This window comes from Pseudophryne corroboree, chromosome 9 (genome assembly GCF_028390025.1).
Source record: "Pseudophryne corroboree isolate aPseCor3 chromosome 9, aPseCor3.hap2, whole genome shotgun sequence".
NCBI lineage: Eukaryota > Metazoa > Chordata > Amphibia > Anura > Myobatrachidae > Pseudophryne > Pseudophryne corroboree.
The window spans coordinates 95,654,656-95,681,410 of NC_086452.1; the positions used below are offsets into that span (position 1 = coordinate 95,654,656).

General features: G+C 47.6%; 1 long non-coding RNA gene across 1 annotated transcript in view; it reads left to right on the forward strand.

Moving 5' to 3' along the window:
• Window positions 1-209: 209 nt before the first annotated feature.
• The window catches only part of LOC134956736 (uncharacterized), a 74,138-nt gene continuing 47,592 nt past the window's right edge, over window positions 210-26,755 (forward strand). Inside the window, exons 1-2 of the long non-coding RNA XR_010186136.1 lie at window positions 210-335; window positions 5,351-5,507. This is a non-coding gene — a long non-coding RNA (uncharacterized LOC134956736). The remainder of the gene's footprint in view (window positions 336-5,350; window positions 5,508-26,755) is intronic.

Below are 26,755 nucleotides of genomic sequence, written 5' to 3' on the forward strand. Positions count from 1 at the left end.
CTGAAAGATATGAACGCTATCTCATTCATTAACTAACGAGATCGTTCATATCTTTCAGTGTAATCGCTAGCTTCCAGTAGGTGCTGATTTAAATGTCAGATAAAAACAAATGAGTTTATTTAACTTATTACTGGTTTTATGTTCTGGATGTTTCTCTAAAGCAGCGGTGGCCAACCTGTGGCTCTTGAGCCTCATGCGGCTCTTTCTTTATTCAAATGTGGCTCCTGACACTCAAAGTCACATGACCACAACAGATCCGGAAACTGCTGCACTCCAGCCAGACAGTCAACAGCAGCACTACGGGGACTGAGAACCGAGAGAGCCAGATACTTGAGGTGAGACACCCACTGTCAAACAGAGGACACATAAGGGGCTGCTACAATGGAATGAGGTGTTTTTTTTTTTTTTGGGGGGGGGGGGGGAGGTTGTAGTGACATATGAGGGTCCTGGCAGGAGTGACACAGAAGAGTGCTGGCAGGAGTGACTCATGGGGGAGCTGGCTGGAGTGACATACTGTAGGAGTGTGCTAGCAGGAGTGACACATGAGGTAGCTGGCTGCAGTGACACAGCAGGGTACTGGCTGGAGTGACACATGAGGTAAGCTGGCTGCAGTGAAACAACAGGGTACTGGCTGGAGTGACACATGAGGTAGCTGGCTGAAGTGACACAGCAGGGTACTGGCTGGAGAGACACATGAGGTAGCTGGCTGAAGTGACACAGCAGGGTACTGGCTGGAGTGACACTTGGGGAGCTGAAGTGTATTATGTGAATCTGGCTTTTTCAATATATTTTATGTGGATCTTTCTTTCTCAATTGTTTTATGTGGAAGTGGCTTTTTAAATGTATGTTATGTTGGATCTGGCTTTAAAAATGTATTATATGTGGATCTGGTTTTTGAAATGTAATTTATATCAGAGGCGTGGCCTAGCAGGCACAAGGCCACACCCCATTTTTGCATGTGCACCTGCGGCTCGATGCCGGCTCTTTGACGTGCCTATCAAAATTTTTGGCTCTTTGTTTCCGACTGGTTGGCCACCCCTGCTCTAAAGCATGTTTCATTGTTTTTTTTCTATACATTACATTGTAATATTGCTGGTAATATCTGCATACTCTCCAAACTGTTCTGAAATAAGGGATGATGCCCGCAGAAGTCAGAAGCAGTAGCGGAGAGTGTAATTAGGAGTTGCAGTACCCCCCATGGGCAGCGACTGCCCTCTGCCTGTATGGTGAGTGTGCGTCACTCGGCTGTTTGTGATTTTGTCATGTGTGGTCAAGTTGGAAGCGATTTTGGCATTTAGCACTGGCCTGTAGCTTCTAGACATTTTTTCAGTAAGTCCTATTTATGTAGAAGCATACTTGCCTACTTTTGAAAAAGCATTTCAGGGAGATTGTGAAAGTAACACGTATGTGTACAAGCGCGTATGTGTACGGCTACATCTGAGAGGCGTGTCATAAAAATGTCTTATATTCAAATTTAAATGAGCCCCAAAGTTTGTAAGTTCTACTTGTTAAAGAAAAGACTCTGATATTTTTCAGGAATTGTTCATATATTGTGTTTTAGAAGAGCTTCTATATACTGTAAGTGGCCAAGAGAAACCTTATATAAAATGCATGTAGCCATAGGGATCAATGGGGGTCATTCCGAGTTGTTCACTCGCTAGCAGATTTTAGCAGCATTGCACACGCTAGGCCGCCGCCCTCTGGGAGTGAATCTTAGCTTAGCAGAATTGCGAACGAAAGATTAGCAGAATTGCGAATAGAAAATTCTTAGCAGTTTCTGAGTAGCTCGAGACTTACTCCTACACTGCGATCAGCTCTGCCCATTTCGTTCCTGGTTTGACGTCACAAACACGCCCTGCGTTCGGCCAGCCACTCCGCAGTTTCTCCAGACACTCCCGCGTTTTATCCTGGCACGCCTGCGTTTTTCCGCACACTCCCAGAAAACGGCCAGTTTCCGCCCAGAAACACCCACTTCCTGTCAATCACACTCCGATCACTTCAACAATGGAAATTCTTCATTCGGACGTGAGTAAATCTACTAAGTTTTGAGCTAAAATACTTAGCGCATGCGTACTGCGTACCATGCGCATGCGCATTTTCGCCTTAATCGCTCCGTTGCGAAAATCGGCAACGAGCGAACAACTTGGAATGACCCCCATTGTGCCATAGAACAATACAGGGAAATGGCCCTGATGAACTAATTTGAATGTATTTATCTCTGATTTATTTTTTTACCCCAAGAATATAAAGTAAAATCAGGGAGATTGCTGGTCTATTCAGGGAGTGAGGGAGATTGCTACTACTTCAGGGAGTCTCCTGCAGAATGAGGGAGGGTAGGTAACTCTGTAGAAGACGTGAACAGATTTTCTTTGTTTGTAAAACTGTGATTATTGGTTCTCACTGATCATAGATTATTTATTGTAAAGCAACAATGAAATGCCGACCTCCATATAAAATAACAGACGATAGGAGGGAATGTCTGCCCTGTAGTCTTATATCCATTGGGTGGGTTAGAAATTGTGGAATACACATTACATAAAACCAGAGCTTTGAAAACAACTGGCCGGTTGGTTACAATGGACTGTCCTGTTGTTGTAGCATTGACTGCAGATCTGTAGTTCTCAGCTTGAGAGATGGAACCAGCCTGAAAATGATGGAAGATTCTGCTGTTAATAATACTGCTCACATGTGTCAGTCTAAGGGGGCAATTCACTTAGCAGCGATGGGCACAGTGTGCCAGCGCTCTCTCAGGTTCTGTGGCACCTGGCGAACACTGACATCGCACGTTTTACCCCATAGGGGTGCGCAGAAAATGTGATGTTGCGAAACAATAATTATTAGGGGTTTGTGCGGGGTTCAGTATGATTTACTGACGAACACAATACCGACGGTCAACAGCCATTGGCCGACAGTCACAATACCGACACAGTCAAAATGCCGACATTCATTATGCTGACATGTTCAAAATGCTGACATAGTCAGAATACCGACACTTGAAATGCCGACATGTCAAAATACCGACATGAGTTTTTCTGGGGGGGTTTGTGTCAATGTTGACATAGGTTGACAAGGACACCGTCTAAGTGTTCCACGTCCCTTAGCATGGCGAGCGCCTTTGGGCACGGTGCCTCGCTGGGCTCGGCACACTATTATAGTCCCCCTCTAGGTCCACTGGGATGGTAAAGTATATTTTGGGGCAAAAATTCCTTAAAAACGCATGTCGGCATTTTGACATGTCAACATTTCAAATATTGATATTCCGACTATGTCGCCATTTTGAACATGTCGGCATAATGAATGTCGGTATTTTGACTGTGTCAGTATTTTGACTGCCGGGATTATGATCGTCGGTATTGTGTCCATCGGTAAATCAACTGCTACCCTTTGTGCGTTGTTACAGGTCCACAATAATTGAATAACCCCATTAACAGTCAATTTGTCATCATCGGAGGACAAGTTTCACTTCTGTGTTTGCGCAGGTGCCTACATTACCTGGCTGAGCGATGGAGCGTCATCATTCAGGTTGGTTTTCTACCATGTGTTAACCATTTATTAGGATTCAGATTTACCGACCATAATTAAATAAATGTCTAAGACCCAGTTGTGATATTCTGTGATATGTGGGCAGCGGTGAGATTCCGGCTGTACAGACAATTGATTTAAAGCAGTAATTTATTTAAAGGCAAAACCAAATGTTCTCCTTAAACAAATGAACGCTTTATGGGGGTCATTCCGAATTGATCGCTAGCTGCATTCGTTCGCTGTGCAGCGATGAGGGAAAAAAACAGCACTTCTGCTCATGCGTATCGTACAACTGCAACGAGCGATGTAGTTTCACACAAGGTCTAGCGAAGCTTTTCAGTCGCACTGCTGGCCGCAGAGTGATTGACAGGAAGAGGGCAATTCTGGGTGTCAACTGACCGTTTTCAGGGAGTGTTCGGAAAAACGCACGCGTGCCAGGAAAAACGCAGGCGTGGCTGGACGGACGCAGGGCATGTTCGTGATGTCAAAACAGTAACTGAACATTGAGCTACTCTAAAACTGCACAAAAAAAGTTTGCCGACACTCTGCGATCCTTTCGTTCGCGCTTCTGCTAAGCTAAAATACACTCCCAGTGGGCTGCGGCATAGCGTTTGTACGGCTGCTAAAAACTGCTAGCGAGCAATCAACTCTGAATGACCCCCTATATCTAGTGGTTTTAATGTGAACTTGCTGTTCTACCCGTTCTTCGCACGGGAGTTTCTGATTTTCACAATTGTAAATATAAATGAGTGGTAAAAATGTGGTAAATCTATAGATATGTAAATATGAGACCTCTTAATGTAAGTAAATATTAATCCATGGTTCTTGGCGTTACCCGAGGAGCACCCATAGCATAGACGGTAAAAAGTAACAGATTTATTTTTGTAGTTTATTAAATTCTGCACACTGGAGGGGCAATCCAAATTTTGATCCAATTGTCCGTTTGGGTGTTATCGTTCACGCAACAGAAGACACGCATCAGTAATGACGTCATTATGTCACCCCCTTTTCATCCCCTTGCGGGAGTTTTATTAAAATTCTAATTACATAGTTTTCCAATTTTCCACCTGAAGAATGCCCATGTTGTATTTCAGCTTTCCAACATATCGGGAAGTAAGAGAATTAGTGATGAGTTAGCCAGGGAGGGAGGGCTTTCACACTTACAGTATATATATATATATATATATATATATGCACACACACATATATATATATATATAGGCAGGCGACGGCGTGGCACTCAAGGCTTGAGGAAGAAAACAACAGGCGACAACCACGTCTGCAACAACGTTTCAGGTTACCTGATGAAAATCTATTAAGATTGAAACGTTGTTGCAGACGTGATTGTCGCCTGTTGTTTTCTTCCTCAAGCCTTGAGTGCCGCGCCGTCGCCTGCCTGCATCCTGTCATTTGCGAGGGCACCGGGTGAAGGTAACCATCATCACAGGAGTGCCGGACATATTGTTCTTTTATTTATATATATATATATATATATTTATATATATATTGTCTCAGATGCCCACATCTTGCAGGGTAATACATGGGGGCTGACTGCACACTGGGGACTTCTTTTAGCCGTTTCCTGGCAGTGTACACGACTGACTTACCAAAGCAGTGGACAGCGCAGTGACAGGAGAAAGTAAAGGCTATACTATTTTATCTCAGTGTCCCTGTCTCCCCTCTGTTGACATTTTTGATGAAAACCACAAAATAATGCTTGTGTGCACATTACCTAAAGTATGTAATAAAAGGTATATATGTGTATGTGCTGCATGAATTGTTTACAAATGTTCCGGTTATACCTGTTTTAATGGTGGTTATTATACAGGTCGCTGTGTGACACCCAGGATTGTGGGAAACTGTATAAAGAGCAGTTTCCTCTGGTTTTCCACCTCATCATTCAGAAGCTAATAAAGGGCATTGATCACCCGTAAACACTCACTACTGAAATTATCCCTCCATCGGAAAGATCCGCCACACCTAAGGTAGGGATTGGAGGACACTCAGATGTACAGTGTTATCATTTATGACAATGTATCCATATTACTCACTTCTGGAACCTTTAATAGAGTATTTAATTCCATAATTTAATTCTGACTTTTCACCATATGTCATTAGCTGTGTAGTGTAACGTATGATAATGTATGCGATTCCTGTTCACTGGTATAGGCAGGGGCGGAACTCCCGGAGGCAACGGAGTCGGTTGCCGCCGGGCTCCAGCCCTGAAGGGGGCACATGGCTCCTTCATTGTACCCCGACTCAGTCAGAAGTGTGCACAGCTAGTTTAAAGAGCAGCAGATCCAGCGGTTTAAGTACTGCCCGCCACACACTGTGCAAGGGGGGAGGGGCAAGCAGGGCAGTCACTCTGCTGATGCCAGCGCCCGCCCAATCTTGCTGCACGCTAACATTACAAACTGCACAGTGGCAGGACTGCTGGTGTTCCCTCCCACTTTTCCATGGCATCTGTGAGCAGCTGCGGCCCGCGGGAGAGAGACGAGCAGAGGTAGCGCATTTCAGCGTTAGGCAGGGTGTGCGTTGTACTACACGCGCCTGCCCCGCCGGCTGGCCTCAAACACCGTCCATGCACAGCAGCCTGCAGTCTACCTGTCTGAGCCACTGACCCGGACTCTAGGCAGAAGGCACTGTCTGACAGTCCCTGACCCTGGCACCCGCAGCAGCAGGCAGCGCGTCTTGGCTTTCGGCGAGGCACGTGCGGTAATACACCTGAAGCCTCTGAGCTCTGCGCTGGGGACAGTGAAGACTGGAGAACTGACTGAAAACTCTGCTGTGATTGTGAGTACAGTCAGACTGTCTGACAGTGACTGTGACAGTAAATCATATGTTTAAGTTTAACTTTAATGTTTTGGTAATAAAAATGATGCAAGAGGGTATTGCTTTTTACCCCTCGGCTCTTTGTGTTTCTATAGCAACTATTTTTTGTGAGTTTCATTAATCTATATGGATCATATGTGCAGTGTGTTTTAAAATGAATAAACCTCTTTGATCCCTTGGTCAGTTGGAAAATCACAAAGAAATGGTTATCAATTAAAATCAATAAATGAATAAAATGAGTAGGCAACATGGTTAGTTTGTATTTGTATGTGATGTCTGTTGTGGGTTGCATCATATGTGTTTGTATTAGGGAGGCATTTATTTAAAATCACATTCACAGTGTGCTTGGGGTGCAATGTTATGGCAGGATGCGCTTTTACTGGTGGCATGTAATAACTGTCACCTGAAGGAGCCTGTATTTGCATTTGACTCTGAACGCTGCCAGGGCTACTGCGCATGTGTGGCTTGTCAAAGTCGAAAAATATTGCAGTACACACATCACGTACAAACAACACACAGATGGCCTCCGCGCGTGTACTTGTTCTGCTGTGCGTGCACATATTCGCAATTTGCGTATGGTCGCTCCCGCGGTCGTGCGCATCAGCGTGTGGTATGGGTATTTACGGTAGAGTTTGTGAACGCATGGAGAGCTATCAAAACACATTACATATTTAATCCAAATAGTGCACAATGTACACATAGTCCCCCTGCACCACACCAGAAAATAACAACAGTTTAAATGGTTTCAGAACAAAGGGATTCACCTTTACAGGATAAGAGGGGACAGACTAAGGTTATAAGGTGGTGTTTGGTATCCAGCTGTAGGGTATTTTAAGGGTAATATTCCGGTGTTGGTTTGAGGAAGATCGCATGTTCCTGCGGATAGTTATGTGCAGAAGCAGAATATAGATATAAACTGTATTTACTGTATATTATGTATGCGGCGGGAATCCAGAGGAGACCACCCACAAGAGCAGTTGGGAAAGACATCGCCTACCTTTTCAAATCGACCTATGACCTCTCCTGTACTGTAAAAGTGCATTCCTGTGTCCAATGGACAAAGGGATTACAGTATCCATTGTATTGCTTTTGGAAGAATTGTATAAATAAAGCCTGCTGCAGCTTGGCCTGGCACAAGACTCACAAAGTTATCTATCAGATGACCGGGGACCGGCCGGGTTGCGCAAGCGATTCCAATCACGTATGTACATTGACTGTAGCCATTATTCTGTTATATTGTCTTGTATTGTAGTGTATGATTTGCATTGTAAACCCCCTTTCAGCAAATATTACGCTGTGGTGTCGGAACCCAGTGGTTTAACTACAAATCGGTGTTGTGTCTTCCTTTTCCTGCTAAGGTTTAAGAGTGTATTATTAACGCATCGCATTGCTGTATAATGTTTAAAGTGTATCTCTGGGTGTGTGCGTGCTGTGTGTACTTTGTACCCCCAGCGCGGTGTTTGTACGCTAAGTCCGTACAGTGATACGGGACTCCGTACGCAAATAGTGTATAAAGTACGTAGCGTGTGTATTAAGTATAGCGGCCGCAGCGGCTAAAGGTTTAAAGTGTAATTAAGGTGTGTTTAAGGTATAGCTTTCTTTCCTGTAAGATAATCGACATTATCAGGCTCCACTGACCACATATTGCTGCTGCCATTGCCAGGGAGGGTCCCGGGGGACCCCTCCGCCAGCTACATCAGCGGTGTAACCCAGAGGCTACAGAGGGCTACTATCATCTTCACCTCCGGGGCACCAGTCTCCAGAATGCATCACATTCCGGAAGTTGGTAAATATGGCAGTATCACATCCCCCATAGAAACCTATGAGGGTTGCAGCTGCCGACGCAAATGGAGGGATCACTGTAGGTATCTGAGATATCTGCTGTGGTTCCTCTGTCACACGTTTGGGGGATACTAAATATTTATGTGGGGGATGGTTTGGGCCGCAAAGGAAACTTTCGCCCTGAGCTCTGCATAGTCTAGATCCGGCCTTGATCCTGTGATACGCCTTTATCACCGCTTCCCCGAGTCAAACTATGCCAGGGCTGCTGGTAGGCGGGAGCGTGGCACCGGCATTACATCACGGCCACAGGCGCTCCCTGCCCTGTCTGATCCTGCAGTGAAGAAACGGCACCTGCCATCACTATCTGTTCACCGGCTCACTGTATTACAGGTGAGGGCAGCTATCAGTTAATGGGGAGGCGAAGGCCAAACAGCCACGTAGATGGCGCAACCGCCTGAGGCTTAGATACTCATTGAGATTGTAAGTTTTGATTTTTCGGTGCTGATGTGTTTTTTTCTTCTTCCTATCAGCGCCAATGTGTTGGTTATTTTTCACGTGAAGCCAATGGTTTTTATTATTTTCATTGTGGTGGCCTATGTGTTGTATTATTTTTCTGTGGCGGCCAATGACCTTCATTCCGAGTTGATCACTCGCTAGCTGTTTTTAGCAGCCGTGCAAACGCATAGTCGCCGCCCACGGAGGAGTGTATTTTAGCATAGCAGGAGTGCGAACGCCTGTGCAGCAGAGCGCCTGCAAACACATTTTGTGCAGAACTAGAACAGCCCTGTAGTTACTTATTCGGTGCGATGATTGCTGCGACGAGTGACATGGTAATGACGTCAGATACCCGCCCAGCAAACACTCCCAGAAAACGGTCAGTTGCCACCCAGAAACTCCCACTTCATGTCAATCTCCTTGCGACCGCCAGTGCGACTGAAAGCATCACTAGAACCTGTGCAAAACCACAATGCGGTACCCGTACGATGCACGTGCGCATTGCGGTGCCTACGCGTGCGCAGATTAGCCCCGTTCTGCCATAATCGCTGCACTGCGAAAATCCGTAGCAAGCTATCAACTCGGAATGAGGGCCAATCTATCAGTACCGCTGTTTTATTATTTTCCTGTTGGGGCCTATGTGATTTTTGTGGTGGCCTATGTGCATTATTATTTTTCTATCCGTGCCAATGTGTGTGTTTTTTTTTCTATCTGCACCAGTGTGTGTGTGTGTGTGTGTGTGTGTGTGTGTGTGTGTGTGTGTGTGTGTGTGTGTGTTTCCTATCTGTGCCAATGTGTGTGTGCTTTTACCTACAATGTGGTCAGTAATGCAATGTAGGGTATGGAGGGGTCTGTAGTTTAGTGTAGGGTATAGAGCTGTCAGTGGTTTTTTTTATTTTTTTTTGTAGGGTATAGAGGGGTCAGTGATGTAGTGGCGGGTATTAAGGAGTCAGTTAAAATACTAATAATTTTTTTAAGATGGGGGGGGCACAAAATTTATCTTGCCTCCGGGCAACTGGGATGAAGTTACGCCACTGGGTATAGGGGCTAATTTCATCTCCAAAGTCTTCAACTCAAACAGCAATTTCTGCAATCATTGAACTACTCCCATTGAGACCAGTATCTTTTATACAAAGAAAGATAATTTTAATTAATTGTATTCACTTAAAAAAAATTCTTGAAGTTATATAGTATTTTAGGGTGGTGTTCTGACTAAACCACCTATTCCACAGCAGTAGTAGTGCCCAAGGATATAGCTACAATAGGTGCGTGCAGTGCAGCTGCTATGGGGCCCAGAGCTGAGAGGGGCCCAACTTCCCTGTCAAAGTTACATGTGACCTATACATTTTCCACCATTGGAGGTACATAGTGGCACTTACAAATGTTTGCTTTGGGGCCTACACATATCTACTTTTGGCCCCTGGACCTTCTCTTTGTAATATGGTTTAAAATGAAATGGAGGGCACTACATTGTGGCATAATATGAACTGGGGACACTATATGTCATAATGTGAATTGGGAGTTCTGTGTGGCATAATGTGTACTGGCAGCCCTACAATGTGACATAATGTAAATTAGGGAACTACTATAGCTCATAAAATAAACTTGGGCACTACTATGGTTCAGAATATGAATTAGGTCATTACTATGGGGCATAAAATTAATACCTGCTGTGGAGAGGTCTCTCTAGAAGCATTTGGACAGGGGCCCCTTCATAATGTTGCTATGGGGCCCATAAAGTTCTGGCTATGCCCCTGGTAGTGCTGTACTATGAAAACGCTTTGCCCATGCAATTCTCAAGCTCTAAAGGCTCTTTCCTTTGGTGGCTGCATGGTCTGACTCAGGAAACTGCAGGTCTCCCAGGGGATAAAACACCAAACTGAGGGGCTGATTCAGACCCTGTCGCAGATGTGCTAAAATCGCTATGAAGCGATTTCTTCACACCTGTGCATGCGCCGGTACGTGTATGTGCAAGGTCCTAAACAGCGTTCTCTTCAGAGTGCAGTTTAAGACCTGGAGGGGGGCGGGAACGGGGAGTCGACATTGCGTTTTGTGGGCATCGGTACTCCATTTTAGGGGAGGGGTCTGGAAAACGGATGTGTCCGGACCGTTGGAGGGACAGTCACATGCAGCCGCTGCGACTCTTAACATGGCGGGTAACCGTCTGCCTTCGCAGCTAGGCTGTGCAGGCAGAGGGCTACTCGAAACATGCAAAATGATCGCCACCGTGCAATGCTTTCTCGTGTGTGGGAGGGGGGGCAGGATCCGGGATGCGGGGCAGATTTGCCCTGTACTGGGCGTCCCCCCGCATGTCAAAGAAATTGATCTTAGATGTGCGTTTTCTGGCACATCTACGATCAGGTCTGAATTAGGCCCAGACACGGCAGAGACACTACATAGAGTAGGCAACCTCTGTAAGCAGACTTGGTATAAGCACCGGGAGTAACCACCGCTATGAAATAGGCAGACTAGACTGCCTACTGGTGTCTTATTTGCCATCTGCTTGCTGTGTATGTGGTTTTTCACCTCATACACTGTGTTCTTGGTATGGGATAATGGTAGGTTAGATAACACGTTTAGTGGAAATGCCATTATGGAGCTTATACAGAGTACTTAGCACACCTTTTGTGAAATCGCACTGCGCATGACCATGGCAGTGTGATGCTCCCATGATGTTTTTCAGCGCTCCGCCACTTACTCTTCTATCACGTAGCTTGTGCCTTGATGGGTAGAACCAGGCCCAGATTAAGGGCAACATGGGCCTGGGGCCAAAAAGGATCAGTAGCATACTGTGAGAAACAGAAGAGCTGCCAGCAATTCTGTGTGGGTGTGGCCAGTGCCATGTGGGTGTGGCCAGTGCCATGTGGGCGTGTACACCCCTACACTGTCAGCCCCAATGTCTCCTTAAACACAAAAAAAGTAGAAAATTACATTATTTTTGTAAGGGAAACAGAAATACATTTCTCTAACGTCCTAGTGGATGCTGGGGACTCCGTCAGGACCATGGGGAATAGCGGGCTCCGCAGGAGACAGGGCACATCTAAAAAGCTTTTTAGGTCACATGGTGTGTACTGGCTCCTCCCCCCATGACCCTCCTCCAAGCCTCAGTTAGGTTTTTGTGCCCGTCCGAGAAGGGTGCAAACTGGATGGCTCTCTTAAGGAGCTGTTTAGTAAAGTTTTTTTTTAGGTTTCTAATCAGTGATTCCTGCTGGCGACAGGATCACTGCAACGAGGGACTTAGGGGAGAGACTTGCAACTCACCTGCGTGCAGGAGGATTGAAGTTTTAGGCTACTGGACACTGAGCTCCAGAGGGAGTCGGAACACAGGTCAGCCTGGGGTTCGTCCCGGAGCCGCGCCGCCGATCCCCCTTACAGACGCTGAAGAAAGACGGCGGAACGGAGGTCCGGAAACAGGCGGCAGAAGACTTCACAGTCTTCAGAGAGGTAGCGCACAGCACTGCAGCTGTGCGCCATTGTTGCTACACGGCTCACTGACACGGTCACGGAGGGTGCAGGGCGCTGCTGGGGGCGCCCTGGGCAGCAATATAAATACCTATTTGGCAAATAAATACATCACATATAGCCATTAAGGCTATATGTATGTATTTAACCCAGGCCAGTTTTCCTAATAACTGGGAGAAAAGCCCGCCGTAAAAGGGGCGGAGCTTATTCTCCTCAGCACTCAGCGCCATTTTCCTGACCAGCTCCGCTGGTGAGGAAGGCTCCCACTCTCCCCTGCACTACAGAAACAGGGTTAAAGAGAAGGGGGGCATAAATTGGCGATATAATTATATATTAAGAGCCCATATATAGAAACAACACCTTCTAGGGTTGTTATATACATTATGGCGCTTTTGGTGTGTGCTGGCAAACTCTCCCTCTGTCTCCCCAAAGGGCTAGTGGGTCCTGTCCTCTATCAGAGCATTCCCTGTATGTGTGTGCTGTAGGTCGGTACGTGTGTGTCGACATGTATGAGGAAAATGTTGGTGAGGAGACGGAGAAAATTGCCTGTAATGGTGATGTCACTCTCTAGGGAGTCGACACCAGAATGGATGGCTTACTTATGGAATTACGTGATAATGTCAACACGCTGCAAGCCGGTTGACGACATGAGACAGCCGGCGGACAAATTAGTATCGGTCCAGGCGTCTCAGACACCGTCAGGGGCTTGTAAAAACGCCCATTTACCTCAGTCGGTCGACAGACACAGACATGGACACTGACCCCAGTGTCGACGGTGAAGAAACAAACGTATTTTTCCTTTAGGGCCACAAGTTACATGTTAAGGGCAATGAAGGAGGTGTTACGTATTTCTGATACCACAAGTACCACAAATAAGGGTATTTTGTAGGGTGGGAATAAACTACTTGTAGTTTTGCCTGAATCAGATAAATTAAATGAAGTGTGTGATGATACGTGGGGTTCCTCCGACAGAAAGTTATGGGCGGTATACCCTTTTTCCCGCCAGTAGTAAGGGCGAGTTGGAAAACACACCTTAGGGTGGACAAGGCGCTCACACGCTTATAAAAAACATGGCGTTACCGTTTCCAGATACGGCCGCCCTCAAGGAGCCAGCTGATAGGAAGCTGGAAAATATCATAACAGTATATACACACATACTGGTGTTATACTACGACCAGCAATCGCCTCAGCCTGGATGTGCAGCGCTGAGGGGGCTTGGTCGGATTTCCTGACTGAAAATTTTGATACCCTTGACAGGGACAGGATTTTATTGTCTATAGAGCATTTTAAGGATGCATTTCTATATATGTGTGATGCGCAGAGGCATATTTGCATTCTGGCATCAAGAGTAAATGTGATGTACATATCTGCCAGACGAAGACACGACAGTGGTCAGGTGAGGCAGATTCCAGACGGCATATGGAAGTATTGCCGTATAAAGGGGCGGTCCATTGGACCTGGTGGCCATGGCAACAGCTGAAAAATCCACCTTTTGTTACCCCGAGTCACATATTGGCAGAAAAGGACACAGTCTTTTCAGTCTCAGTCCTTTCGTCCCCATACGGGCAGGCGGGCGAAGGCCAGTCATATCTGCCCAGGGGGAGAGGAAAGGGAAGAAGACTGCAGCAAGCAGCTCATTCCCAGGAACAGAAGCTCCTCATGGCTTCTGCCAAGTCCGCAGCATAACGCTGGGGCCGTACAAGCGGACTCAGGTGCGGTAGGGGGTCATCTCAAGAGTTTCAGCAACACTCGCAAGGGAACTCCGGGATCCTACATGTAATATCCCAGGTGTACATTGGAAATTCGAGACGTCTCCCCCTCACACAATTCACAGGCTGTATTCCCAGCAGGTGATAATCAAAGTACCCTTCTTACAACAAGGAAGGGGGTAGTATTCCACACTATATTGTGGTACTGAAGCCAACCGGCTCGGTGAGATCTGAAATATTTGAACACTTACATACAAGCGTTCAAATCAAGATGGAGTCACTCGGAGCAGTGATAGCGAACCAGGAAGAAGGGGACGATATGATGTCACTGGATATCAGGGACGTTTACCTACAGGTCCAAATTTGCCCTTCTCACCAAGGGTACTTCAGGTTCCTGGTACAGAACTGTCACTATCAGTTCAGACGCTGCCGTTTGGATTGTCCACGGCGCCCCGGGTCTTTACCAAGGTAATGGCCGGAATGAGGATTTTTCTTAAAAGAAACATGGACGCTTTCCTGATAAGGGCAAGGTCCAGAGAACAGTTGGAGGTCGGAGTAGCACTATCTTAAGTAGTTCTACGACAGCACGAGTGGATTCTAAATATTCCAAAATCGCAGCTTTTTCCGACGACACGTCTACTGTTCCTAGGGAAGATTCTGGACACAGTCCAGAAAAACGTGTTTCTCCCAGTGGAGAAAACCAGGGAGTTATCCGAGCTAATCGGGATCCTCCTAAAACCAGGAAAAGTGTCAGTGCATCATTGCACAAGAGTCCTGGTAAAAATGGTGGCTTATTACGAAGCAATTCCATTCGGCAGATTTCCCGCAAGAACTCTTCAGTGGGATCTGCTGGACAAATGGTCCGGATCGCATCCTCAGATGCATCAGCGGATAACCCTATATCCAAGGAAAAGGGTGTCTCTCCTGTGGTGATTACAGAGTGCTCATCTTCTAGAGGGCCGCAGATTCGGCATTCAGGATTGGATGCCGGTGACCACGGAGGCCAGCCTGAGAGGCTGGGGAACAGTCACACAGGGAAAAAATTTCCAGGGAAGTGTGATTAAGTCTGGAGAATTCTCTCCGCATAAATAAGCTTAGAGCAAATTTATAATGCTCTAAACTTAGCTAGACCTCTGCTTCAAGGTCAGCCGGTATTGATCCAGTGGGATAACATCACGGCAGTCGCCCACGTAAACAGAAGGGCGGCACAAGAAGCAGGAGGGCAGTGAAAACTGCAAGGATTTTTCGCTAGGCGGAAAATCATGTGATAGCACTGTCAGCAGTGTTCTTTCCGGGAGTGGACGACTGGGAAGCAGACTTCCTCAGCAGGCATGACCTCCACCCGGGAGAGTGGAAACTTCATAGGGAAGTTTTTTCAACATGATTGAGGACCGTTGGCAAAGACCAAAGGTGGACATGATGGCGTCCCGCCCGAACAAAAAACGGGACAGGTATTCCGCCAGGTCATGAGACCTTCAGGCGATAGCTGTGGATGTTCTGGTAACACCGTGGGTGTACCAGTCTGTGTATGTGTTCCCTCCTCTGTTTCTCATAACCAGGGTATTGAGAATTATAAGACATAGAGGAGTATGAACTATACTAGTGGCTCCGGATTGGCCAAGAGGGACTTGGTACCCGGAACTTCAAGAAATGCTCACAGAGGACTAAGGGCCTGGGAGCTAAGAAGGGACTTGATTCAGCAAGTACCATGTCTATTCCAAGACTTACCGCGGCTGCGTTTGACGGCATGGCGGTTGAATGCCGGATCCTGAGGGGAAAAGGCATTCCATAAGAGGTCATACCTACCTCGGTCAAAGCCAGGAAGGAGGTGACCGCACAACGTCATCACCACATGTGGTAAAAATATGTTGCGTGGGTGAGGCCAGGAAGGCTCCACGACGGAAATTCAACTAGGTCGATTTCTACACTTCCTGAAAACAGGAGTGTTTTGGACCTCAAATTGGGGTTCATTAACATTTAAATTTCGGCCCTGTAGATTTTCTTCCAGAAAGAATTGACTTCAGTTCCTGAAGTCCAGATTGTAAAGGATGTATTGCATATACAGCTTTTTTGTGCCCCTAGGGGCACCGTGAGATCTCAACATAGTGTTGGGATTTCTTAAAATCATATTGGTTTGAACCGCTCAAATCTGTGGATTTGAAATATCTCACATGGAAAGTGACCATGCTGTTGACAAATATCTCACATGGGAAGTGACCATGTTGTTAGCCCTGGCCTCGGCCAGGCGATTGTCAGAATGGGCGGCTTTGTCTTACAAAAGCCCATATTAAAATTTTCCATTTGAACAGGACAGAACTGGGACTCGTCTCCAGTTTTCTTCATAAAGGGGTGTCAGCGTTTTCACCTGAAACAACCTCTTGTGGTGCCTGCGGCTACTAGGGACTTGGAGGACTCCAAGTTACTAGACGTGGTCAGGGCCCTAAAAATATATATATATATATATATATATATAGTTAGGACGGCTGGAGTCAGAAAGTCTGACTTGCTGTTTATACTGTATACACCCAACAAGCTGGGTGCTCATGCTTCTAAGCAGTCTATTGCACGCTGGATTTGTAGTACAATTCAGCTTGCACATTCTGTGGCAGGCCTGCCACAGACGAAATATGTAGATGCCCATTCCACAAGGAAGGTGGGCTCATCCTGGGCGGCTGCCCGAGGAGTCTCGGCATTACAACTTTGCCGAGCAGCTACGTGGTCAGGGGAGAACACGTTTGTAAAATTTTACAAATTTTGATACTCTGGCTAAGGAGGACCTGGAGTTCTCTCATTCGGTGCTGCAGAGTCATCCGCACTCTCCCGCCCGTTTGGGAGCTTTGGTATAATCCCCATGGTCCTGACGGAGTCCCCAGCATCCACTAGGACGTTAGAGAAAATAAGAATTTACTTACCGATAATTCTATTTCTCGTAGTCCGTAGTGGATGCTGGGCGCCCATCCCAAGTGCGGATTGTCTGCAATGCTTGTACATAGTTATTGTTACAAAAATCGGGTTATTACTATTGTTGTGAGCCATCTTTTCGGAGGCTACTTCGTTTTGTTATCATACTGTTAACTGGGTTCAGATCACAAGTTGTACGGTGTGATTGGTGTGGCTGGTATGAGTCTTACCCGGGATTCAAGATCCTTCCTTATTGTGTACGCTCGTCCGGGCACAGTACCTAACTGAGGCTTGGAGGAGGGTCATGGGGGGAGGAGCCAGTACACACCATGTGACCTAAAAAGCTTTTTAGATGTGCCCTGTCTCCTGCGGAGCCCGCTATTCCCCATGGTCCTGACGGAGTCCCCAGCATCCACTACGGACTACGAGAAATAGAATTATCGGTAAGTAAATTCTTATTTTTTCTTACTGATGATTTATGGCCGACCGTGTGGCCAGCTGGGCGGCTGATCATCCTCATGCTGCCATGATGATGATAGGCCTATTTTTATCTAAAGGCCTGAAGATGGAGCTCCATACGCTGCATTGTTCACCTGGCCCTGACATTATCAGAGTACATTACGGGTGCAATTGCAGACCAGGAAAGAGATGCATATACTGTATCCCTGGCACAGCTGTGTCATTGTGGGTAGTGAAGGGCAGGTGCAGTTACCTGACAGGGACGTGCAGTCAGGGGAGGCAGTGCCTCCCCTGTCATTAATGATTAAAATAATACAAGGAAGATACTTATGACACATCTTCTGTGCCATAAGTATCTTCGTTTTATTATTATATTCATTTTAATACAGGTAAATAGTTTCGGAGGCACTGATAACAGTGCCTCCCGTTGCCAATAGGAATGGGAATAAAGTGGGGGGCGGGGCTAAGCACTGGGCTGTAGAAGCCCATTAAAAAAAGTTGACAAAGCGGCACTAGTCTAAGTGCAGCGTTGACGGGCAGATGGGATTGGAGAGCGAATCCAGGGCTGGATCCGCTGGTCAAATCACCCAACGCAACGTCAGCAGTTCTCACCTCCCTGTCCTCATTTTGCTTGAGTGACTCCAGCAGCAGCTGCACGCAGTGGCATAACCAGCATAGGTGCAGGCGATGCAGCTGCTTTGGGGCCCCAGATGTCTGCAGGGCCCACTGCTCCCCTGCACCCAATCTAGCTGCAGTGCAGTGCATGATGTAGGTAAGTATGTGTGAGTGTGTAAGTGTGTGTTAATAAATTTTTACTTTCAAGATGTGTGTGTGTTGTGTTTTTATTTGGGTATTTTTTGTTGTTGTGAACTACAGGTACCAGCGGGCCCATTATTTCCCCGCATGCTGGTACTTGAGGTTCTCCAAGTACCAGCAAGCAGAGGAGGCTTGCTGGGCCTTGTAGTTCCACAACAACAAAAAAATATTTTTTTTACACACCTATGGCTATCAGCCCGGCACCCACTGCCCAGGGGTGCTGGGGACAGCCTCGGGCTTCACCTCTGGCCCTTGGGTGCCTGGAGGGGGGGGGGACCCCATGATTTAAGGGGTCCCCACTCCTCCAGGGAACCCCGGCCAGGGGTGACTAGTTGAGGGGGTAATGCCACGGCCGCAGGGACCTACATAAATGTGTCCCCCGGCTGTGGCATTATCTCTCTGGCTAGTGGAGCCCGGTGCTGGTTTTAAAAATACGGGGGACACCTACGTCTTTTGTCCCCCATATTTTTGGAACTAGGACCGGACTAAGAGCCCGGTGCTGGTTGTCTAAATACGGGGAACCCCTCTCCAATTTTTCCCCCAGTATTTAAACAACCAGGACCGGCTCAAAGAGCCTGAGGCTGGTTATACTTAGGAAAGGGGAACTTTCACATTTTTTTTTTTAACCCATTCAGACCCTTCTCCATTAAGTTAATGCAGGCATGTCCAAACTGCGGCCCTCCAGCTGTTGTGAAACTACATATCCCAGCATGTCCCAACACAGTTTTGCTGTCAGAGAATGCTAAAGCTGTGTCAGGGCATGCTGGGATGTGCAGTTTCTCAACAGCTGGAGGGCCGCAGTTTGGACATGCCTGAGTTAATGGAAGCCCTGGACAACAAAATTGCATTCATGTCCTCCTCCCACTCCCTTCCCAGTCCCAAACACTATTTTTTTTTTTTTTTTTCTATAGAAATGTACAATATATCACAAGTATGATGATCAGGCAGGCAGCGGGCATTGGCGGCATCGGACTGAGATGCAAATTAGTGACAGAGGGCTGGGTCAGTTGATTGTGGGTGAGTTTGTAAGCCATTGGCGATGGCAGCGGGCATGGGCTCAGAGGCAGTAGCAGGCATCGGCTCGGCGGCGGTAGGGGTCATCGGCAGGATTTGGCGGACATTATGGCTGTAGTGCCTCACCAGCCACTGACCTCACCGCACGCCACTGTTTCCTGACACTAGCAAACTACCGATTGGCTGTTTGAGAACACTCCCCTAACACTCGTTCCATCACTCCGCCGTAGAATACAATATGTATTTCAGAGCGTTTAATAATTTTTATTTTCTGTTGATTTTTGTGCGTGTGAGACGGTTGTTTGTTACTGGTGCCTTAGATGACTTTTCGCAGTTATTTGGTGTCTTATAGTAAATGTTTTTGCTGCACATAAAATAAATGGTTTATTATACAGGTGCATTGCAAATGGGACGCAAGAGTCTGTGATTTATACATAACAGTCACCGTTTTTTAAGGCGTTATTTACTCCCTTTTTGTGACATCCCTGATGTGTTTATGATGTTAAGTCACCAAAAAAGTAATTTTCTTCTTTCTGTTTTTACTGTAAGTTGCAATAGTGGCCTGGTGCTTTCCCGCTGTGGAACATACCATTCTCCTGTGGTTCAGGTCCAGTTTGTGTAAGTGAATTAGGGGGTTTGCAGTTAATAACAAACTGACTGCACAGGTTTGTACACCTATTTTACGATTTAACAGAATGTGTGTAACATTTAGGGGCAGATTAAGTTAAGCGCAAAGTTGCGAGGTGCGGCTGCGCACATTCCAGGTAATTACGGGAGGAAAACCTCTGTTGTCACAAGCGGGGGAGAAAAAGGTGCAGTTTCCCTGCCCAGGTAAGCCAGGTAGTATTGGCACTTCAGAACTTTGCAGCTATTTGACACTGCCCCTTACATGGAATGTTCTGGACCCCCTCTGCTACTATATAACAAAGTAATCTATATTAACCACCTGTAACAAGTCCCTGATTGATCATTAAAGTGAACCTTTCCCCTTACAGAAATTACTTTCTCTTACGTCCTAGAGGATGCTGGGGTCCATATTAGTACCATGGGGTATAGGTTTCAGCAGGGAGTGGCAAAATGCCCAACTTTACAATGCTAAAAAGCACCCTGCCCTTATGGAGGCACCCCGCTGAAACAGCCTACTGGGTGCTGTCCCCATGCACAGGCTGCAGTGTCCTACAGGGTAAAAGTTGCGGTTGAACCCTCACCGTCAGGTGACTTGAGTGTATGGGCAGCCCAGTATCACCGTAAGTGCTGGGCACGCCCCCCTAGAGTGCTGAACAGGGTGTGTTTCATGAGACCTTGCCCACTCCCGAAGCGGTCACGCCCCATTTTCAGGTGGCTCGCAGAAATGCCTTCTCGCCTGATTGGAACAATGCCCGTCATTCACCCTACAGTGAACACTAACAGAAAAAATACCTTAGCTCATTTTAAAAACAGGATTTTAATTACCTACAGGTAAATCCTTTTCTCGTAGTCCATAGAGGATGCTGGGGTCCATATCAGTACCATGGGGTATAGATGGGTCCACCAGGAGCCATGGGCACTTTAAGACTTTAATAGTGTGGGCTGGCTCCTCCCTCTATGCCCCTCCTACCAGACTCAGTTTAGAAAATGTGCCCGAGGAGCTGGTCACAGCTAGGGGAACTTCTAGAGCTTTTTTGGTTTTATTTTTATTTTTTAAGAGTAATTAGGCACAGGGAGGCTGCAGGCAACAGCCTCCCTGCTTCGTGGGACTTAGGGAGAAAGTAGCGTCCAACTCTCTGAGGTTAATGGCCACTATCTCCGCTGACAGGACACTGAGCTCCTGAGGGTGATGATCGTTAGCCCCCGAGTCGACCGCTCACTCCCGCAGCATCCCGCCACCCCCTATCAGAGCCAGAAGATCGAGGTGGTGAGTGTGTCACCGGTGACCCGACAAGCGGGGAGCCAATGTGCATGGCGGCTACAGGGTTGGAGCGCAGTATTAACACTGCGCTCCGGAAGGCTCAGCGGTACAGGTGCGGCGCTGTGAGGGGCGCCCTGGGCCATCCCAATACCCTTACAACTGGTCACTCACGCTATCAGGCGCTTCGGTAACGCTGCTAGCGCCATTACCCCACGCCAGTATAAATATTCAAAGTGCGGGAAGACACACCCTGTTTGGGGGCGGAACTTCTCCTCAGAGCGGACCGAGCAGCTCACCAGCGCCATTTTCTCCCTGCAGATCCACACTCTGAGACGCTGACAGGGAGCGCTGACCCTCCACGACTCCAGCTATCCTGTGCGGTACCAAGGGGGTTGTAGAAGGGGGGAGGACTGTATATTAACTGTGTAGTTCTATTAAGGGAACACAGTCAGCGCCAGGCAATTATTCTATAACTGCCTACTGAGGCGCTGTGTGTGCTGGCTCCAAGCTCTGTGTTTCTCTGAAGGTACTTGGGGGAAACTGTGTCTGACACTTTCGCGCGCGTGTGTGTGTGTGTGTGTGTGTGTGTGTGTGTGTGTGTGTGTGTGACTTTCAGGGACTCTGTGTCTTGTGCGGCAGAATATGTATCTTCTCCAGAGGAATCCATTCCATGTACACAGGAATGTAGTATTTTGTCTCAGCCTTCCGAATCCGAGCCCCAGTGGGTAGCTTCTATTAAGGGAATGATATCGCAGATTTCTACTAGGATTGCGCATTATATGAGATGGAATCACAGATTTTAAAACAATCTGTGGAGGTTTTGTCTGGTTCTGTCCCCACTACCTCAAAATCCCCTGTCGTATCCAAGAAACGCGTGCTTGCTCAGATTATGCAAGTCGACACGGACACCGACTCTGACACGGCAGAGGGTGATGTGGATATGCGGGGGGGGGGGGGGGAGAGGCTTCCCTGGCAAGAGGGGTGCAACTCATGATTGAGGCTATTAGGGATATGTTACACATTACTGACAATCCACCTGAACAGATAGAGGAGGCTTACTTTACGATCAATAAGAAAGCCTCCCTGACCTTCCCTGCGTCTAAAGAATTAAACGCATTATTTGAAATATCCTGGGAAAATCCAGAGAAAAAATTCCAGATCCCAAAGAGGGTTCTTGTGGCTTTTCCTTTCCCTGAGTATGATAGGAAAAAGTGGGAAAACCCACCTATAGTAGATTCTTCTGTATCTAGACTGTCTAAAAAGGTGGTTTTACTTGTCCCTGGGTCTACCGCTTTGAAAGAACCGGCAGACCGCAAGATTGAAACTACGCTCAAATCCATATACACTGCTTCAGGAATGCCGTTAAGGCCCACTATTGCCTGTGCATGGATTTCTAAAGCCATAGTAAAGTGGTCAGGCACATTACTAGAGGACTTAGATTCTATGGATGGACGTGACATTGAATTGTTTTTACATAACATACAGGATTCGGCGGGTTTCATGGTGGAGGCCACGAAGGACCTGGCTAATCTGACTGCAAGGACATCGTCCATGGCTGTCTCAGCACGCAGGGGACTCTGTCTACGCCAATGGTCTGCAGACGCGGAATCCAGGAGAAGTGTGGAGAACCTACCCTTCACAGGTCAGCCTCTTTTTGGGGAAGCATTGGATGCGTGGATTTCCACGGCAACCGCTGGTAAGTCAACCTTTCTTCCCTCAGCTTCTCAGACGACGAAGAAACCTTTTTCTACGTCCTCTATGCAGTCCTTTCGGTCTGCAAAAGCTAAAAAGTCCAAGACTCCTACCACTTTCTTCAGAGGTGGGTGAGCAAAATCAAAATAACCGACACCTGCAGGTTCCCAAGACCAGAAACCTGCCTCTGTGTCCTCAAAATCCTCAGCATGACGGTGGACCTCTCTGCCTGTCGTCCGTTCTGGATCCCTGGGTACAGGATATTGTGTCCCAGGGGTACAAACTGGAGTTTCAAGAGCTCCCACCCCACAGGTTCTTCAAATCAGGCTTGCCAGCTTTGCTGACAGAAAGGGCTATCCTTCAGGAAGCCATTCAAAAATTGGAAAGGTCAGATGTAATTGTTCCAGTTCCACCTGATCGGGTAAACCAGGGTTACTATTCAAACCTATTTGTGGTACCGAAACCGGATGGTTCGGTCAGGCCAATTTTGAACCTGAAGTCGCTAAACCCTTATCTGAGGGAATTCAAATTCAAAATGGAGTCTCTGAGAGCGGTGATCTCAGGACTGGAGGAGGGAGCGTTACCTCCACATTCCGATTTGGCTGCCACACCAGGCTTATCTCAGATTTGCGCTGTTTGACTGTCACTATCAGTTCCAGGCACTACCGTTCGGCCTCTCCACAGCACCGAGGGTATTCACCAAGGTAATGGCAGAGATGATGATTCTCCTCCGCAGGCAGGTGGTGAATATAATTCCTTATCTGGACGATCTGCTGATAATGGCATCTTCCAGGGAGAGGTTGTTGCAGGCCATTGCTCTCACGACTTATTTGCTCAGGGAACATGGATGGATCCTGAATCTTCCCAAGTCACATTTGGAGCCGACAAGGAGATTGTCTTTCCTGGGGATGAGCCTCGACACGGAAGTGCAGAGGGTATTTCTACCGGTGGAGAAATTGTTGGTGATCCAAACTATGATCCAGCACGTCTTGAAGCCTTCCCGGGTATCGGTTCATCAGTGCATTCGCCTTCTGGGGAAGATCTGTTGCCAAAAGCCAGGATTTCACTCGTGTGGTGGCTACAATTGCGTCACCTTCTAGAGGGCCGCAGGTTGGGGATTCAGAACTGGATCCTTCTAACCACGGATGCAAGTCTCAGAGGTTGGGGCACAGTCACCCAAGGGGAAAGCTTCCAAGGAAGGTGGTCAAGTCTGGAATCCATTCTTCAAATCAACATTCTGGAATTACGGGCCGTGTACAATGATCTTCTACAAGCGGCACATCTTCTACAAGATCGGGCCATTCAGGTGCAGTCGGACAATGTAACGACGGTGGCCTACATAAACCGACAGGACGGAACGAAGAGCAGAGCTGCAATGTCAGAGGTAAAAAGAATCCTCCTCTGGGCAGAAAGGCATGTGTTGGTGCTGTCAGCAATCTTCATTCCGGGAGTGGACAACTGGGAAGCGGACTTCCTCAGCAGACATGATCTTCATCCAGGAGAGTGGGGCCTCCATCCGGAGGTGTTCACGTAGGTGACAAATCATTGGGGTGTACCTCAAATAGATATGATGGCCTCCCATCTCAACAAGAACCTTCGGAGGTACTGTTCCTCAAGAGACCCACAAGCAGTGGTGGTGGACGCCCTGGTAACTCCGTGGGTGTTCCAGTCAGTGTACATGTTTCCTCCACTTCCACTCATTCCAAGGATTCTAAAACTCGTAAAGAGAACAAGAGTTCGGGCAATCCTCATTGCTCTGGACTGGCCAAGAAGGGCTTGGTACACAGATCTTCTGGATCTATTGCTGGAAGACCCGAGGCCTCTTCCTCTTCGGAAGGACCTTCTGCAACAGGGTCCATTCGCTTATCAAGACTTACCATGGCTACGTTTGACAGCATGGAGGTTGAACGCCAGATATTAGCTCGGAAGGGTATTCCGAACAAGGTTATTCCTACCCTGATACAGGCTGGGAAAGGATTAACGTCTAAACATTACCATCGCATTTGGAAAAAGTATGTATCTTGGTGTGAAGCCAAGAAGTTTCCTACGGTGGAGTTTCAACTTGGACGGTTTCTCCTCTTCCTGCAAGCAGGTGTGGATATAGGCCTGAGTTTGGGATCCATAAAGGTCCAGATTTCAGCCTTATCCATTTTCTTCCAGAAACAACTAGCTTCCCTCCCTGAGGTTCAGACTTTCTTGAAAAGAGCTCTGGAATCTTAATATGGTGTTACAGTTCCTCAAATCAGATTGGTTTGAGTCTCTACAGGAGGTTGAGGTCAAGTTTCTTACGTGGAAGGCTGTCACTTGGTTGGCCTTAGCTTCTGCTAGACGTGTGTCGGAGTTGGGGGCTTTTTCTTGTAAAAGCCCATACTTAATTTTCCATGAAGACAGAGCCGAGCTCCGGACACGTCAGCAGTTCCTTCCAAAGGTTGTGTCGGCTTTTCATATCAACCTATTGTGGTGCCAGTTGCTACTGACTTCTCAATTTTGTCAAGGTCCTTGGATGTTGTAAGGGCTCTGAAAATCTATGTGAAGAGGACTGCTCGTCACAGAAAATTGGACTCTCTGTTTGTCCTGTATGATCCCAAGAAAATTGGGTGTCCTGCGTCTAAGCAGACTATCTCTCGCTGGATTAGGGTCACTATCCAGCATGCGTATTCTATGGCAGGATTGCCGTGTCCCAAATCTTTTCAGGCCTACTCTACTCGTAAGGTGGGATCTTCCTGGGCGGCTGCCCGGGTTGTCTCGGCTTTACAGCTTTGCCGAGCAGCTACTTGGTCTGGGTCGAACACGTTTGCAAAGTTCTACAAGTTCGATACTTTGGCCACTGAGGACCTAAGGTTTGGTCAATTGGTTCTGCAGGAGCCTCCACGCTCTCCCTCCCGTTCTGGGAGCTTTGGTACATCCCCATGGTACTAATATGGACCCCAGCATCCTCTAGGACAGGGGTGGCTAACCAGTCAGAGTCAAAGAGCCAAAACATCTTGTTAGGTACGTCAAAGAGCCGAAGGCGAGCATGCAAAAATGGGGTGTGGCCTTGTGCCTGCTAGGCACCGCCCCTGGTGTAAAATACATTGAAAAAGCCAGATCCACATAAAATACGTTTTTCTCTGACGTCCTAGTGGATGCTGGAAACTCCGTAAGGACCATGGGGAATAGCGGCTCCGCAGGAGACTGGGCACATCTAAAGAAAGCTTTAGGACTATCTGGTGTGCACTGGCTCCTCCCCCTATGACCCTCCTCCAAGCCTCAGTTAGATTTTTGTGCCCGACCGAGCAGGGTGCAATCTAGGGGGCTCTCCTGAGCTTCTTAGATAAAAGTTAGTTTTAGGTTTTTTTATTTTCAGTGAGACCTGCTGGCAACAGGCTCACTGCATCGAGGGACTAAGGGGAGAAGAAGCGAACCTGCCTGCTTGCAGCTAGCTTGGGCTTCTTAGGCTACTGGACACCATTAGCTCCAGAGGGATCGAACACAGGCCCAGCCTCGGAGTCCGGTCCCAGAGCCGCGCCGCCGGCCCCCTTACAGAGCCAGAAGCAAGAAGAGGTCCGGAAAATCGGCGGCAGAAGACATCAGTCTTCATCAAGGTAGCGCACAGCACTGCAGCTGTGCGCCATTGCTCCTCATGCACACCTCACACTGCGGTCACTGATGGGTGCAGGGCGCTGGGGGGGGGGCGCCCTGAGCAGCAATATTAACACCTTGGCTGGCAAAAATACATCACATATAACCCCCAGGGCTATATGGATGTACATTAACCCCTGCCAGAATCCATAAAAATGCGGGAGAAAAGTCAGCGAAAAAGGGGTGGAGCCTATCTCCTCAGCACACTGGCGCCATTTTTCCCTCACAGCTCCGTTGGAGGAAAGCTCCCTGGCTCTCCCCTGCAGTTAATACACTACAGTAAGGGTTAAAAAGAGAGGGGGGGGGGGCACAATTTAGGCGCAGTATACAATATATATGCAGCTATAAGGGAAAACACTTTTTTATAGGTGCTATCCCTGTGATATATAGCGCCCTGGTGTGTGCTGGCATACTCTCCCTCTGTCTCCCCAAAGGGCTTTGTGGGGTCCTGTCCTCTATCAGAGCATTCCCTGTGTGTGTGCTGTGTGTCGGTACGGCTGTGTCGACAGGTATGTGGAGGATAATGAGGTGGAGGTGTGGCATACTGGAATGTTAGGAGACA